The sequence below is a fragment of the Prionailurus viverrinus genome, chromosome X, assembly GCF_022837055.1.
Source record: "Prionailurus viverrinus isolate Anna chromosome X, UM_Priviv_1.0, whole genome shotgun sequence".
NCBI classification, from domain to species: domain Eukaryota; kingdom Metazoa; phylum Chordata; class Mammalia; order Carnivora; family Felidae; genus Prionailurus; species Prionailurus viverrinus.
The window spans coordinates 90,864,750-90,882,520 of NC_062579.1; positions in this window are offsets into that span (position 1 = coordinate 90,864,750).

The window sequence follows — 17,771 nt, forward strand, 5'->3', positions numbered from 1 at the left end:
GACTGCGCCACCCAGGCGCCCCATATACATGCCGTTTTTATCACGGACACCTTTATTCACACTGTTTTGGCCCCCATTCTTAAATATAATTAACAGCCTATAATTAACTGTATAATTAACATACACACGCGGGCTGTTTTTATTCGTTTTACAAAAACGGGATCACGTTACGTAATATTTCTCAGCAACCCATCTTTTCCTACTTAATACTTTTTTTTTTTAACGTTTATTTATTTTTGAGAGAGACAGAGACAGAATGTGACTGGCTTAGGGGCAGGGAGAGAGGGAGACCCAGAAGCCGAAGCGGGCTCCAGGCTCCGAGCCGCCAGCACAGAGCCCGACGCGGGGCTCGAACTCACGAGCCGTGAGATCGTGACCTGAGCCGAAGTCGGACGCTCAACCGACTGAGCCACCCAGGCGCCCCCCGCCCCCTACCTAATACTTTAAGGAATCTCTCTAAGTCAGGTGGTATGGACCCAATTCTTCCTTTCTAATGGCTAACATTCAGTGATGTGGATACGCCACATTTCTATGCCATTAAGCACTGAGGGGCATTGATTTTCTTTCCCTTTTTTCGCTGCTGTAAACTGAGCTACAACTAACATCCTTGGACACATAGGAGTGTGTTTGTTCCCGGGTACCCTTCGCGTTAAACTCTTCTGTACTGCTTGGATTGTTACCATAAGCAACTATCGATTTATTTAAAACAAAACAAAACTGGGGCGCCTGGGGGGCTCAGTCGGTTGAGCGTCTGACTTCGGCTCAGGTCATGATCTCAGGGTTCGTGAGTTCCAGCCCCGCGTCGGGCTCTGTGCTGACAGCTCAGAGCCTGGAACCTGCTTCGGGTTCCCGTCTCCCCCTGTCTCTGCCCCTCCCCTGCTCATGCTCTGTCTCTCTCTCTCTCCTTCAAGAATAAATAAAAACATGAAAACAAATTAAAACAAAACAAAATGTACCAGCGCGCAGACCTTCCTGAGGACTCTGCTCAATGCCCCAAGAATTATGAGTTTTTCTAGTCTGCCTGGTGGCGACGAGCATGATCTCCCTCTAATCATTGCAGATGGTTCTTTCCCCGGCCTCGGGCAGTTTTCGGACACGTATGTGCTACTCAGGAGATTCTCTCTCAGTGCAGCTCTTTCCTGTCCGGTGTCCTGTCCCCCCTTCGTCTCTCTGGACTCTCCGCTCTGTCTCCTTGACTCGGGGGGGGGGGGGGGGGGTACCAAGCTCTGCCTTGGTTCTCTGCCGTATGTCGCAGCCTGAAGCTTTCACGAGGAAGTAAGGCTCAGGCGATTCTAGGGCCGACCTTGTCTGATTCCCGTCTCGCTGGGATCACTGTCCTTCCTTGGCGAATGTTCTGTGTCTGAAAAAACAATGGTATTTCATGTACTTTTGTCTGTTTGTATTTATTGCTTCATGCAGGAGGGTGAATCCGGGACCTGTTATCTCATCTTCGCTCCGGACACATCAACCCCCCGGTATTTTCTCAGCCGGTAAAACGGAGGCCAAGAGCCCCAGCTGGCTTGCCCGAGATCCTGCTAGAAAATGGAGGAGCCAGGGGCGCCCCGGGGGGGGGGGGCTCAGTCAGTGGAGCATCCGACTTGGTTTCGGCTCGGGTCATGATCTCACGGTCCGTGAGTTCAAGCCCCGAGGAGGGCTCCAGGCTGACAGTGCAGATCCTGCTTGGGATTCTTTCTTTCTCTCGCTCTCTCTCTCTCTCAAAATAAACACATAAATTTTTTTTTAATTTTTTTTTTCAACGTTTATTTATTTTTGGGACAGAGAGAGACAGAGCATGAACGGGGGAGGGGCAGAGAGAGAAGGAAACACAGAATCGGAAACAGGCTCCAGGCTCTGAGCCATCAGCCCAGAGCCTGACGCGGGGCTCGAACTCACGGAGCGCGAGATCGTGACCTGGCTGAAGTCGAACGCTTAACCGACTGCGCCACCCAGGTGCCGCATAAATATTTTTTTAAAAAGGAAAAAAAGATGGGCATCATGCCCTGACTGAGAAGGACAGTAAAGGCAGGACATTGTCTCCACGTGGCCCTTGTTCAAATGCACTCACAACCTCGGAGGGTCCTTGGCTCTAAGAAAAGCCTGAGCCTTGGGGGTAGGGAAAGGAAGCAGATGTCACTTCCGGCCAGAGGGCAGACCTAGATGGCCTCTCGGGTGATGAACGTCGTCTGGTGAGGAAGGCGCGGAAGAGGACACTCCCATTTCCTACCAGGTGCCATGACCAGCGCTGCCTCCACTGTCACATAGCAGAGACAAAGCTCCCGGGTAGATGGAAGCTTTCAACAAGACCTTCGCCACTCACTTCAGAGAAGACACCACGTCGTTTTCTTCGACTTTGTTTAAAACGAAAATCCGAGTTCGTTAACGCACAGCGTAATAAGGCCTTCAAGAGTGGAATTATTCATTCATCACTGACATACGACACCCCGTGCTCATCCCAACAAGTGCCCTCCTTAATGCCCGTCACCCATCTAGCCCATCCCCCCACCCACCCACCTCCCCTCCAGCAGCCCTCAGTTTGTTCTCTGTGTCTAAGAGTCGCTTGGGGCGCCTGGGTGGCTCAGTCGGTTGAGCATCCCATTTGGGCTCCGGTCATGATCTCACGGTTCATGAGTTTGAGCCCCCACGCCGGGCTCTGTGCTGACAGCTCAGAGCCCGGAGCCTGCTTCCGATTCTGTGTCTCCCTCTCTCTGACCCTCCCCTGTTCACGCTCTGTCTCTCCCTGTCGCAAAAATAAATAAAACGTTAAAAAAAAATTCAAAAATAAATAAATAATTTTTTTTTAATTTTAATAATAAAAAAAGAGTCTTTCGGGGGGACAGGTCATGATCTCATGGCTTGTGGGATCGAGCTCCACCTCAGGCTCTGTGCTGACAGCACGGAGCCTGCCTGGGATTCCCTCCCTCTCTCTCTGCCCCTCCCCCACCTGCCTGGAGTGGTGTTAGGGGGTGGGGACTCACAGGTGCTTGAGATCCACGGCCTGTCCCAGTTCATGGTCTAGAAGGGAAGACAGACCCTTGGATGATGACGACACGAGACGGCCAGTTCTACAACGGCATGAGAGCACTTTGTGCTATGGCATGGGAGAGAGAATTATCAGAGGGGCAGGGGGAGGTGGGGGAGGTGGGTTGGCACCTGGGAAGGTGCCGGAGAGGACGCATTTCAGCTGGGTCCTGAAGGGTCACCGGGAGTTTACCTGGCAGTAAAGCGGGGGAGGGGGAGGTCTCTGCAGGCGAAAGCAGCAGCGTGAACAGTGGCAGAGATGGGTGTGTGTGTGTGTGTGTGTGTGTGTGTACCTACCCGGGGAATGAAATGAAATGGCTGGAGGAGAGCACAGCAGACTGGGGCCATAAAAACCACACCTTAAGGGGTTTTTCCTTTACCCTGAAAAGTGGATCTTCCGGGGCCCCCCAGGTGGCTCAGTCGGTTGAGCGTCTGACTTCGGCTCGGGTCACCATCTCGCGGTCTGTGGGTTCGAGCCCCGCGTCGGGCTCTGTGCTGACAGCTCGGAGCCTGGAGCCTGCTTCCGATTCTGCGTCTTCCTCTCTCTCTGCCCCCCTCCCCCCCACTCACGCTCTCTCTCTCTCTGTCTCTCAAAAATAAATACACATTAAAACATTTTGGAAAAAGAAACAAAAGTGGCTCTTCCGCCTCCCAAACAGATACTGCTTTCTGCCCCCCTTCTCACCCCCACTTGCCTGGGCGGTGCCCTCCCGTTCTCTTCACCTCTTACGCAAACTTGGCACCTTTATTGGTGAAATCGTGCACTTACACAGCCGCCGAATCTCTTGGCGGTGGGGGGGGGTCCCCCAGCAAAGCAGGGCGGCGTCTCTTCACCGGCCTCCTTTACACCCCATTGCTTGTTGCTAACTGAAACCCAAAGATGCTGAAAGCGAGCCTCCCCACCATCACGCCTGCGCCTTGCGGGCTTTGGCCAAGACCTCTGGGAGTCAGGCCCCTCCCAAATGCATACGGCGTCGGTGTTCTGCCGCATTTGCCAAGACTCGAGTTCACACTCGATACCGCGATTCTCACTAATTCCTTTTTGTTTTGGAAAATACGATTATTTTCATTAAAGTATGTTATTCATAGTAACATGTGATACATGTGTTATTTTTTCCGTTTCCCAGTTGTAGTAAATATCAGTAGACAGAACTCACCTAAGCCAAAGTTCTTTAGGTTCCCGTACCTATAATTTTTATACATGTCAAGAAGTCCCAAGGTGCCTGGGTGGCTCTGTCGGTTAAGCGTCTGACCCTCCATCTCGGCTCTGGTCAGGATCTCCCGGTTCGTGGGTTCGAGTCCCCCTTAGGGCTCTGCGCCGATGGCACGGAGCCTGCTTGGGATTCTGTCTCTCCTTTTCTCTGCCCTTGCCCTGCTTGTGTGCGCTCTCTCTCTCTCTCTCAAAATAAAAAACTTAAAAAAAAAAAAAAGTCCTCAGACCAGAAAGTTTGAGAACCGCTAGATAGCAATGAAACGGAGCAAATTTCACAGACATAGAGCGAAAGAAGCCAGACACAAAAGCATATATACTGTATATTCCATTTATATAAAGTCCCAGAACAGGAAAAGCTAATGGATGATGTTAGAAATCAGGACGTGAGCCCCTGGGTGGCTCAGTCGACTGAGCATCCAACTCCTGGTTTTGGCTCAGGTCACCACCCCGGGGTCGCGGGATCAAGCCCCACGCCAGGCTCCACACTGGGCTTGGAGCCTGCTTAAGATTCTGTCTCTCTCTGCCCCTCCCCTGCTCTCTCTCTCTCTCTTTCTCTCAAGAAAAATCAGGATGCTACTCTGGGGGAAGAAGGAGGGCGTTGGTTTAGGGGGAATCATGAGGAACATGAAGACACTGAGTGCTGTTAACATGTGTGTTCAACTGGCAATTCACTGGTGTTTTATATACCTTTCTGTACGTGTGTTTTGCTTGCGTTTTGGGGGTTTTTTTTAAACAGATTTTATTTTTTTAATGTTTATGTATTTATTTTGGGAGACAGAGAGAGAGAGCGTGAGCAGGGGAAGGGCAGAGAGAATCCCAAGCAGGCTCCGTGCCATCAGCACAGAGCCGGATGCGGGGCTCGATCCCACGGACCGTGAGATTATGACCGCCGTTTGACAGCTCCTCTGGACTAATGGCATCTCCCACTTACCACGGGCGAGCCGAACGCTCCCCTTCCTTCTTCCTTCTGATTCCTCAGGCCCCAAACTCTCTTCCTGTCCCCCCGCGTACCTGGTGGCAGCTTTACCCGAAGCTAGTGTAGTTTTCGCTTCAGGGACCCTCGTGCTCCGAGGGCCTGGAAAAATCACCAGGAACACGTTCACCCCAACTTTCCTTCCATTGCATTTGCCCTTGTGCCGAGCGGTCGCCGAGCGGCCACGGGCATTCTGGGGATCTTGCTCACGTAACGTTGAGTTGGGCGTCCGCTTAGCTGAGCTTTGGCGAGATCCACTCATGTGCCTTGCCATCACTTCCCGGTGTCGTGACAGAAGAGCAGAGGTCCAGAAGTCATCGTGTGATAGGAATCCGTCCTGTGGTACCTGGCACCGAGGTACAGAGAGAGCCGAGGCGGACACGGCCGGAAGCTACTCTGCGGAAAATTCTCTCCAAAGCCTAGAACTGCACGCAGAGGACTGGGCTCTCATCGCCGCCTGAAGGAGAAAGAACTTTCTCCCTCGTTAAAAATACACTGGGTGATGTGGCACCCACGGTTATAAGTGCCGCCTACCCTTTATTTCTTGTTTGACGGAAATCGCGTTTGGTAGAATTGACCGGAATCCCTGTGTTTGCAGGGCACAAACCGGTGGCTGTGCTAAGGAGCTGAGTGTGTGCGTGTGAAGTCACACGTTTGTTTGCCGAATCCCAGCATGCCGAATCATGGCCTAAAAGAGCTGATCTTTCTCGTCCTCACAAAGTCTGCCTGGGTCATTGTGATTTTTTTTTTTTTTCTCCCTGTAAATGCATACGCGCTTCTGTCCTTACAATAGGGGCCCTTTTGTCCTTGGGATGCGTTCCAAGACACCCCCCCCCCTGCCCCGCCCCAGCGGCTGCCCGAAACCACAGATAGAACTCAACCTTAGATGTCCTCTGTCTCTCCTATACATGCCCACCTATAGCAAAGTTTAATTTGCAAATCAGGCCCAGGAAGAGGCGAACAGCGGCTAATACTAAAATAGAGCAATTATAAGAATGTACTGGAATAAAGGTTACGTGAATGTGTTCTCTCTCTCTCAAAATATCTTCCCATGGGGCGCCTGGGTGCCGCAGTCGGTTAAGCGTCCGACTTCAGCCAGGTCACGATCTCGAGGTCCGGGAGTTCGAGCCCCGCGTCGGGCTCTGGGCTGGCTGATGGCTCGGAGCCTGGAGCCTGTTTCCGATTCTGTGTCTCCCTCTCTCTCTGCCCTCCCCCACTCGTGCTCTGTCTCTCTCTCAAAAATAAATAAACCTAAAAAAAATAAATACATAAAAATAAAAAAAGAAGGCCCCACAAATCATATAAGCTTCAGGCTCTACATGTAGAGTACGGCCCTGCTCACACTCTACATCCAACCAGCAAGTCCTGATGGCTTTACTTCCGAAATACGTTCATATTCCAACCCGTTCTCGTCACCCGGACGGCTACGACTCCAGCTCAAGCTGCCGTCACCTCCCCCTCGGATCTCCACACTAGCCTCCCCACCAGTCTCCCTATGTCCCCCCCCTCCGCCATCGCCCCACGTCCCCCCGCCCCCTTGCAGTCTATCCTCAACCACAGCGGAGAGATCCTTCGATGACATTAATGAGATCATGTGAGTATTCTGCTCAAACCCCTCCAACAGCTTCATATCCCAACTCCGAGAAAAGCAAGCTGTGAAAAGCGGCCTACCCACCCCTTCGTGATCGGGCCGCCAGGGCCAAGTTCTACGATGCTTCCCCTCACTCGCTCCACTCCAGCCACGCCGTCCTCCTGGCTGTTCCTCAAACGCACTCCCACAGAATTTCCCCCTCGCGCTTCTTCCTCCCCCTAGAAAGTTCTTCCTCCAGACACCCGCCGTGGATGTTGCTCTCCCCTCCTGCAAGTCTTTGCTTAATTGCCACCCTCTCAACGAGGCTCACCTCCTCCCCGTTAAACGTTTCACCTCTGCACCCTCTTTGCACTCTTGGTTCCTCTTACTTTGCTCTCTACTGTTTCTCCTTATGTTCCCTAGCGCTTATCACTTTCTAAAACGCTGGACGCGGGGCGCCTGGGTGGCGCAGTCGGTTAAGCGTCCGACTTCAGCCAGGTCACGATCTCGCGGTCCGTGAGTTCGAGCCCCGCGTCGGGCTCTGGGCTGATGGCTCAGAGCCTGGAGCCTGTTTCCGATTCTGTGTCTCCCTCGCTCTCTGCCCCTCCCCCGTTCATGCTCTGTCTCTCTCTGTTCCAAAAATAAATAAACGTTGAAAAAAAAATTTTTTTTAAACGCTGGACAGTTGACTTATTTATTGTATTTATCATTCTCACCTCTCTCCTCCTTCTGTTTTACTCATTGCTATATCCTCAGCACTTAGAGAAATGCCTGGCACCTAGTAGGCACCGAATAAATATTTGCTGAATGGTGGGCGCCTGGGTGGCTCAGTCGGTTCAACGTCCGACTTTTGGTTTTCGGCTCAGGTCACGATCTCACGGTGGGTGGCTCTGGGCTGACAGGGCGGACCCTGCTTGGGATTCTCTCTCTCCCTCTCTCTCTGCCCCTCCCCCACTCACACATGCACTCTCACTCTCTCAAAATAAATAAACTTTAAAAATAAATAAGTAAATATTTGTTGAATGAATGGATAAATGAATCAAGAGGATGCCAGCCAGAGGGAACAACATGTGCAAAGGTCCAGGGGTGAAAATGTGTGTGGCTTATTCAAGGAACTCAAGGAAGTCCTCAGGAGAAAGATGAAGAGTGGCTCCAGTGGAGTCAGGCAAGGCAGACGGGAAGCAGGGGGCGAAGGACCCTGTAGTCCAGAAAAAGGATATGGCACCTCAGAGCCAGGAAAATCCACTGAAGGGCTACTCACACCAAGGGAGAGGTCTGATCGTGGTTTGTTTGTTTTTTTTTTTTTGGTCATCATTGGCCGTTCTATGGGAAATGGATCAGGGTGGTGGTGGGGTGGGAGCGGGGGTGAGGGTTGAGGACTGGAGGCAGAGACACCAGTTGAGAGGCTTTGGGAGCAGTCCAGGCAAGAGGCGAGGGTCTCAGACTAATTTGGGCAGTGACGGTGGAGCTGGAGAGAGAGAGAGAGAGTGGAAAGGTCTTTTATGTGGGACGTAGACTCGGAAAGCTCTGACGATGAGCCAAAGGGAGAAGGGCTTTTGATGAGAGGACCGTGGTCATCTGTGCTGACTGTTGCCAGGACTGGAAAGCGTCTGTTGGACTTAGTGACAGAGAAAGAGCTGGCAACCTTGTCAAGAGCATGTCCACGAAACGGCGACGGTCACAAGTCCACTTGCAGCACAAGTGACGAGCGGGGGTCTGAGGAAGCGGATGCCTCTCTACGTGTCCGCAAAGCACCCGACGCCTCGTAGGCTCTCGATACTTTCCTCCCGCCTTTCCCCGTAGTTTTTTTAGGTAAGCTCTACACCCAACATGGGGCTCGAACTCACGACCCCCGAGATCAAGAGTCGCGTGCTCTACCGCCTGCGCCGGCCGGGGTGCCCTCTCCTTTCCCTGTATCAACGATGTTGCGTATCCGCAACAGTACTGCTGATTAAAGTCTCGGTAAAGGAAAAATGTTCAATGAAAACGATCCCAGCTCGTCAAATATTTACTGTTCCTTGGGCACTGGGTTTCTTAAGGTAGAGTATTAAATTCAAATATTAACGAGGAAAACAGCTGGTGCTGAATATTCAAGCTCCCAGAGGACGCCATTAATGAATCATTTTTAAAGCTGGACAGCTTCACGCTTAATCTGTTCAAGAAAGAGGAACGCAGTCATTTCTCAATTATTGTTTTATAAAATGAATATAAATTTCCGATCAGTCTGTTTCTGAAATGGAAACAGCCTTTTAGCATTATAATAATGAATGTTTGTTATAGGAAATTCAGGCATTAACCTAGTGTATAAAGAAGAAAGGGGAGACAGCGTTCCAGGTTTGCAAGATGAAGAATGTTCGGCGGAGGGACGGTGGTGATAGGTGCATAGCAATATGAACGTACTTCATGTCAATCAACCGTACACTTAAAAATAGCTAAAATGGCAAATTGTGGGTTATATATATTTTACTCTTTAAAAAATAAACCATTTTTTAAAAAAAATTTTTTTTTTCAACATTTATTTATTTTCAAGAGACAGAGAGAGACAGAGCGCGAGCGGGGTAGGGGCAGAGAGAGAGGGAGACACAGACTCCGAAGCAGGCTCCAGGCTCCGAGCCGTCAGCGCAGAGCCCGACGCGGGGCTCGAACTCGCGGACCGCGAGATCGCGACCTGAGCCGAAGTCGGACGCTTAACCGACTGAGCCCCCCAGGCACCCCAACCTTTTTTTTTTAAAGAAGGGGATGGTTGGGGCGCCTGGGGGACTCAGTCGGTTAAGCGTCCGACTTCGGCTCAGGTCGCGATCTCGCGGTCCGCGAGTTCGAGCCCCGCGTCGGGCTCTGCGCTGACGGCTCGGAGCCTGGAGCCTGCTTCGGAGTCTGTGTCTCCCTCTCTCTCTGCCCCTACCCCGCTCGCGCTCTGTCTCTCTCTGTCTCTTGAAAATAAATAAACATTTAAAAAAAAAAAAAGAAGGGGATGGTTACGGGGTCGGGGGGGGGTGGGACGGCTAAAATAGGTGATAAATAATGAGGAGGGCACTTGTTGTGATGAGCACAGGGTGATGTATGGAAGTGTTGCATCACTACACGTCCACCCGAAACTAATACAACACGGTGTGTTAACTAACTGACAGGAAAACACAAACTTAAAAAAATAAGAATGGGAAGATCACCCCCTAATGCACTGTGTAGGTTAGCATATTCATTATTCACTCACCATTCATTCATTCATTCAACAGATATTTATGGAATGCCTGCTATACGCCGAGCATATGTCTAAGTGCTGAGAATATATTAATGGACAAAATGGCGTCCTTCCCCCCGTGGAGCTTACTTCGAACGGGGGAGGAAGAAAACAAACAGGGGAGTATGTACTATGTCAGATAGTGGTAAATGATACAGAGAACAACAAGGCAGAGAAAGGAGAAACAGAGTGATGAAGAGGTTGTCATTTTACACAAGGAAGGCCTCGTTGATGAGGTGACGTTTGAGCAAGGAGCTGAAACCAGAGCGTTCCAGGCAGCAGGAATAGCCAAGGCCAAGATCCTAAGGCAGAAGTAGGTTCGGCATGCTCAAGGAGCAACAAAAAAGCCCGGGGGGCTGGAATAGAGTCAATTAGGGATAGAGGAGTAAGAAAGGAACTCACAGAGAGGTGAGGAGGGGCACAGATCACGTGGGTCTCAGAAGAACCCTACAGGGCTTTGAAGTTTCCTCTGGGGGAGGATGGAAATCCCTCGAGAGTTTGAGCAGAGGAGGAACCTGACACCATTTCAGGTAAAAAAAAAAAAGAATCAGTCTGGTTGCCGCGTTGAGGTTAGACTCAAAGAGGGCAAGGCAAGAAGTAAGGAGGAAAATTAGGCTATTGCAATAATCCAGGTGGAAGTCATGGCAGCTGAGACCAACAGGGTGGCCATGAAGACCGTGAGAAGGGCTCAGACTGTACGTATATGGAAGGCGCAGCCAAAGGCATTTGCAGGACCAGACATAGGCGGGGGTAGATCTACGCTTTGTGTGGCCTAACGCTTATATAATTTGGGGGGCTCTCTATTAAGAAGAAGGTACACGGGCACCTGGGTGGCTCAGTGGGTTAAGCGTCCAGCTCTTGGTTTCTGCTCAGGGCATAACCTCAGGGTTCCTGGGACTAAGCCTTGTGTGGGGCACTGACAGTGTGGAGCCTGCTTGGGATTCTCTCTCTCCCTCTCTCTCTCTCTCTCTCTCTCTCCCCTCCCTAGCTGATGCATTCTCACCCTCCCCCTCTCTCTGTCTCTCTTTCTCAAAATAAGTAAATGCACTTAAAAATTTAAAAACGAAACAAAACACGGACTGCCTGAATGGCTCAGTTGGTTGAGCGTCCAACTCTTGGTTTCGGCTTAGGTCATGGTCTCGTCCTTTGCGGGTTCAGGTTCTGCACTGACAACACGGGGCCACCCTGGGATTCTCTCTCCCTCTCGCTCTGCCCTGCCCCCACTCTCTCTCTCTCTCTCTCAAAATAAATAAATAAATAAACTAAAAAAAAAAAAAAAAAAGAAGGTCCAAAATTGGCTACAAAGGTGATTATCTATTTCATTTTTTTTCAGTATATGAAGTTTATTGTCAAATTGGTTTCCGAATATCTATTTCAAATGAGACTAGAAGTCACAGTGTATTACAAATTTATAAAACCTGGCAAATCCAACACACATCAGAAATTCAGAAAATAATATTAACTTCCCGACACGCCCCTACAAGGCCTTTTGCCTATCTTGCCGATTGCGTGCCATTTAGTCACCTGTCCGTACGACGATTTTACAATATTGTCTACAAAAGAATAGAAAGATAATTCTCTCCTCTAGCATGGCTGACCGAAATTTGTGTTTTATGATTGATACTTCAATTTCATTTTTATTGCTGGTGGAGTATTTAATCGCCATTGTGACAACAAGACAGGTTTTGACAGGCAAGCCTTTCTCTCGGTTTACATACTTCGCTTCCTCCCTATCATATTTAAATTCTTGTTCATTAAAACCTTGCCCAAAACAGGGGCATCTGGGTGGCTCCGTTGGTTGAGCATCCAACTCTTATCTTGGCTCAGGTCAATATCAAGAGATCGAGCCCCACGTTGGGCTCTGCCCTGGGCACGGAGCCTGCTTAAGATGCTCCCTCCCTCTCCCTCTCCCCCTCTCCTGCTTGCGTGCTCTCTCTCTCAAAAAAAAAAAAAAAAAAAAAAACCATAAATAATTCTTAAAAATTGCCAAAACCACAAAATTGATCTGAAAATAAAGCATTTAGGGGCACCTGGCTGGCTCAGTCGGTTAAGCGTCCGACTTCAGCTCAGGTCATGATCTCGCGGTTCACAAGTTCGAGCCCCGCCCCGGGCTCTGTGCTGACAGCTCGGCCCCCGGAGCCTGCTTCGGAATCTGTGTCTCCCTCTCTCTCGGCCCCTCCCCCGCTCGTGCTCTGTCTCTTCCTCTCAAGAATAAACATTAAAATTTGCGTGAGGGGCGCCTGGGTGGCGCAGTCGGTTAAGCGTCCGACTTCAGCCAGGTCACGATCTCGCGGTCCGTGAGTTCGAGCCCCGCATCGGGCTCTGGGCAGATGGCTCGGAGCCTGGATCCTGTTTCCGATTCTGTGTCTCCCTCTCTCTCTGCCCCTCCCCCGTTCATGCTCTGTCTCTCTCTGTCCCAAAAATAAATAAACTTAAAAAAAAAAATTTGTTTGCGTGAGAAACAGGAAAATAAAGCATTTATACAGGCAATTAGAATGCATTTACAAATTGACACTGCATTGTAGTGAGCTATGTAGTTGCATACTCAGATACTCTTAATATTGCATACACTGATTTATTAACTCATATGTTTAGGCTTTCTGTGACTGGAACACTGTTTCCTCAGGCTAGTCCGCTGTGCCCGTGACACTTTGGTGTCCCATTTCGTTTGCGAGTGCCAGGCTCCATCGGAGCAAGTTGAGTCAGATCCACTAGACCGTATGTTACGGTGCATAAAACATGCAAATTCATACATAGGGAAACTCACAATTTGCACTACTGCGACAGACTTGTGCTCTGCAAACACAGGGTTTTCGATAGATTCTGGTCCACAGGATTCGCGTAAAAAATGTGTGGTAGCCACTGTGGAAAACAGTATGGCGTTTCCTCGAACACTCGAGAGAAGAACTACCACACGATCTAGCGATCCCACTTCTAGGAGTATATCCAAAAGAACTGAAATCAGGATCTCAAAGCAGCCTCATTCACCACAGCCAAGATACGGAAACACGTAAATGCCCACGGATGGGTGGATAAACAAAATGTGATATGTGCACACAATGGAACATTATTCAGCCTTAAAGAAGGAAATCCTGGGCGCCGGGGTGGCTTGGTCCGTTGAGCGCCTGACTCTGGCTCGGGTCGTGATCTCACAGTTCGTGAGTTCGAGCCCCACGTTGGGCTCTTTGCTGACAAGCATGAGGCGGAGTGTGCTAGGGATTCTCTCTCGCCCTCTCTCTCTGCCCCTCCCCCACTAGCACACAGGTGCACCGGCGCGCGCACGTGGACGCTCTCGCGCGCACGTGGACGCTCTCTCAAAAATAAATACACCTTAAAAAAGAGAAGGAAACCCTTTCATGGGCTACAACATGGAAGAACCTTGACATGATGCCAAGTGAAATGAGTCAATCACAGAAAGGCAAATACTGCATGTTCCAACTTACATGAGGCCATCTAAAATAGTCAAACTCAGAAGCAGGGTGGAAGGGTGACTGCCAGGGACTGAGAGAGGGGGGGTAATGGGGAGTTACCGTTCAATGGGGATAAAGTTGCAGTTGTACAAGAGGGATTAATTCTAGAGATCTCCTGTACGACACAGTGCCCGTAGTCAACAATAATGTGTTGCAGGCTTAAAACTTTCTTTTTTTTTTTTTTTTTAATTTTTTTTTCAACGTTTATTTATTTTTGGGACAGAGAGAGACAGAGCATGAACGGGGGAGGGGCAGAGAGAGAGGGAGACACAGAATCTGAAACAGGCTCCAGGCTCTGAGCCATCAGCCCAGAGCCTGACGCGGGGCTCGAACTCCCGGACCGCGAGATCGTGACCTGGCTGAAGTCGGACGCTTAACCGACTGCGCCACCCAGGCGCCCCGCACGCTTAAAACTTTATTAGGAGGGTAGAGCTGCAGTCCCTTAGGCATCTGACTTCCGCTCGTGAGTTCAAGGTTCGAGGTGCGTGAGTTCAAGCCCTGCGACTGACTCCGTGCTGACAGCTCGGAGCCTGGAGCCTGCTTCGGATCCTGGGTCTCTCTCTCTCTCTCCGCGCCAGAAGTGAGGGCAAGCCGTGCAAATACGCCTGATCAAACCCAAAATAAATGTAAACCTAGTTCAACCTCCCCTTTGTAGGACTCAAAATGCCCACAGCCGCCCAATGCCAACCCCGCCACAAGAGCAAGAATGACGGAGGGGAAGTCGGAGGGGAAGGAGCCAGCTGTCCGAACTGACTGCAATTACTTATTAATTACTATTAAATTAAAAATGTTTGCCTACGGCAAATTTTACAAAAGGCACGTGGTCACGTGATCCCGCCGTTAGGGCCTCGGAAGAAGGGGCCGCAAATGCGGAGCCTCGGACGTTTAAGCTTCGTGAACTTCACCGTGAACTTGGTGCTAGACGTGGAGCGTGACAGAAAGAAAGAAAGGAGTCGGACTTGGCGCCCGGGTGTTTGGCCTGAGCAACAGGATGAACGGAGTTACCATTTACTGAGATACAGAAGGTGAAGAGAAGTTTTGGGGGTGAAATCCGGAAGTTTGGTTTGGAAGAGGAGAAGCTTAAGATGTCTGTTAGCTAAGAGGAGCTACCGGGGAGGCAGAGATGATGAGTCTGGAGTTCGTGGGAGGGGGCCATCAGGGAGACAACAGCCCAGGGACTGTATCTGAAGCTGTGCGATCGGATCTGGCGTAAGGAAAGAGAGGCAGGAACGAGGTGGACCAGGATGGGGCCCTGGGAAACGCTCTGGGTGGGGAATTTGGCGAATAAGGAAGCTAAGAGAAGCCAATGGGGGCCAAAAAAAAAAACCCTAAGAGAGTGCGGGGTCCCGGAAACCAAGTGAAAAAAGTGTTTCGAAGCAGGAGTGTTCAAATCTTTCAAGTAACGTGAGCACCGAGAATGAACCATTTCAGCCGGGATTGAACGTCCGCGTCAGTGATGATGGAGAACTTACCATGAGTTGTCTAGAGTGAGACAAGAAAACGGAAGGAGCAGAATCACAGACGTTCATCACACTTGGTGTTTGAAGACCTGCTTCTCTCAGTAAAAGCTCTTGGCATTACTCCCTATCAGCCCACACAGATCTACTGTATTGTTATTTTTAATACAACTTATTGTCAAATTGGCTCACATACAAATGTATACTGTGCTCTTGGTTTTGGGGGTAGATTCCCATGGTTCATCGCTTCCATCCGACACCCAGAGCTCATCCCAACAAGTGCCCTCCTCGATGCCCGTCACCCATTTCCCCCTCTCCCCCACCCCCCTACTTTATTATTTTTTTAAGTTATTTAGTGCAGGAGAGCCTGGCTGGCTCAGTCAGTGGAGTGTGCGACTCTTGATCTTGAGGCTGTAAGTTCGAGCCCCACGCTGGGTGTAGCGATTACTTAGAAATAATTTCTTTTTTTAAATCTTAAAAAAAAAAAAAGTTGTTTAGTGTGAAGATTCCTATATTTGTCCAGCTCGCCTTTGATGGGCAGTTAGGCCGTTAATCTTGGCGATTATAAGTAATGCCTCGATGAATATCTTTGAACATACTTTTTTCTGCACGTGCAAAATATGCCTCTAAAATAGACTTCTGAATTCTGAAATTGCTGAATAAAGAGGATGCACATTTTCAGTTTTGATGCATATTGCCAAATTGCCCTTGATTGACTTTCTCATCAGTCATACATGCGAACTGCCCTTTCTTCACACCTTTAAAAGCATCGGATACTAATAATGTTACCATCTTTGCTGCTCTGACAGGTTTTTAAAATAGCAACGTTATTTTATTTTGCATGCCTTTGATCACCAGCAAAGTAGAAGAGCTTTTCATGTTTATTTCCGTTTGTATTTCTTCTTTGGTGTGACAGCCGAGGCCTCTGTCCGTTTTTCTCTTTGAGCATCTGTCCTCTTTTCACTCTAATCATTTTGTCAGAAACGCGTCATACATGTTGCAAATATTTTCCCCCAAATGTTGTTTGACTTGCAACATTATTTACGGTGGTTTTATAGAGTTTGGTTTTTTCCTACATGGTCTAAGCTGTCATTGTTTTCTTTTAATGGTTGCTGCTTTCCATATCACAGCTGATTGTTTTTTAACAAGAGCCACAGAAATAGATTTTAAGATTATTAACCCAAGGCTTAGAGAGAACACGTTCTCTTTTCATGGCTAATCAGACATCTGCAATGGGGACAAAGTTGCCCCTCCCCACCCCCAACCTCAATCAAGACGTTTCTCTTTATATTATTGGCAAAAACCACTGCCTAATTGAGACTTCTGCGTATTCAACGAATGTCTGTGTATTTGGCCTCACAATGCCCAGGGGCTAATAGGACCATGTGCTTTCTCTAACAAACACGAGAACAGACATGAGGAAGACGGCCCTTTTGTAAAATATAACATTTGCAGCGTGCAAATTACATAAAATGGCAATAATGTGGTTTTCTAGGTTTGAATGCATTTCAGTTCATTCCATTTATAAAGCAGACTTGAAATAAAATAATGCCATTACAAAATACTTTTTTTTTTTTTTTTTAGGCGTGAGTTATCTTTAAAGCTCTTTAGGTGACATGTTTTTGCCTTACATGGGTTAGAAACCACCACTGGTCCATTAAATGCGGTTTCCACATACGTGAATATTTTAATTTCATTTAGTGTCGAGTTTTTCTTTAAATTCCAGTTAGTTAACCTATGGCGTACTATTGGTTTCCGGAGTAGAATTCAGTGACCGATCACTTACAGATGACACCCGGTGCTCATCTCATCAGTCGATGGACATTTGGGCTCTTTCCACAGTTTGGCTCTTGTCCATAGCACCGCTATAAACATTGGGGTGCATATGCCCCTTCGAATCAGCATTTTTGCATCCTTTGGAGACATACCTACCAGCGCAATTGCTGGGGGGGGTGGAGTAGTTCTATTTTTAGCAAGTTGAACTTTCTTTACACCTGAAAGCTGACGAAAAAGAGTTTCGGCATGAACTAAATTATTATAACAATTTTCTTAATGCTTGACAGGCAGCTCAAAAAAGCGCTGTCAGCCACACAGAGAATAAAGAGCCCTCAATCTTGTTTCTTTCCCAAGGTAGCCCAAGGTGTTTGAGAGGTAAATTTTGGATTCAGGAAGTGTCCAGAGTCAGGGAAACTAGATGGAGCATGCGGACTTCAATCACTCCAAAAAAAAAAAAGGCGACAAAATCTTTCAGACCACCAGAAACTGTGAAGTTGTTAAAATATCAGAATGCAGAAACAGATACTCCAAGCACTCCTGTTAAGGAAGCACAAGCCGGAGAAAGAATACTCTCTATTTTAAATGTTTTCCTCATACCTATCAGAGACAGCTGCTGATGAGATTATCATATAAAATCGATCATCAGAATTTATAATAGAAGACATTATCCCACAATAGTAATAAAACCCATAAAATATCTAGGATTAAGCAAAAAAAAAAAAAATGACCAGGAGGACCTCTATAAGAAAGAAACTATAAAACTTCTATGGGACGTAAAATAAGACTTTAACAGGAAGACTCAACATTTTAACATTGTCAGTTCCCCATAAATTAATCTAGAAATCTAACACGCACACAATGAAAATTCTGGAAAGAAATTCGCAGAAGGGAGAGATGGGGAACTCGACAAAAGGATCATAAAAATACATTAAAATTTAGAAAAGGACAGTAATAAGTAGGGATTAAGCCTACCAGACGGTAAAGGGTATTATCAAGCCACACGAATTCAAGAAGTGTGATGCAGAAATTGACAAGAATTGGCGATTTAAAGGATCA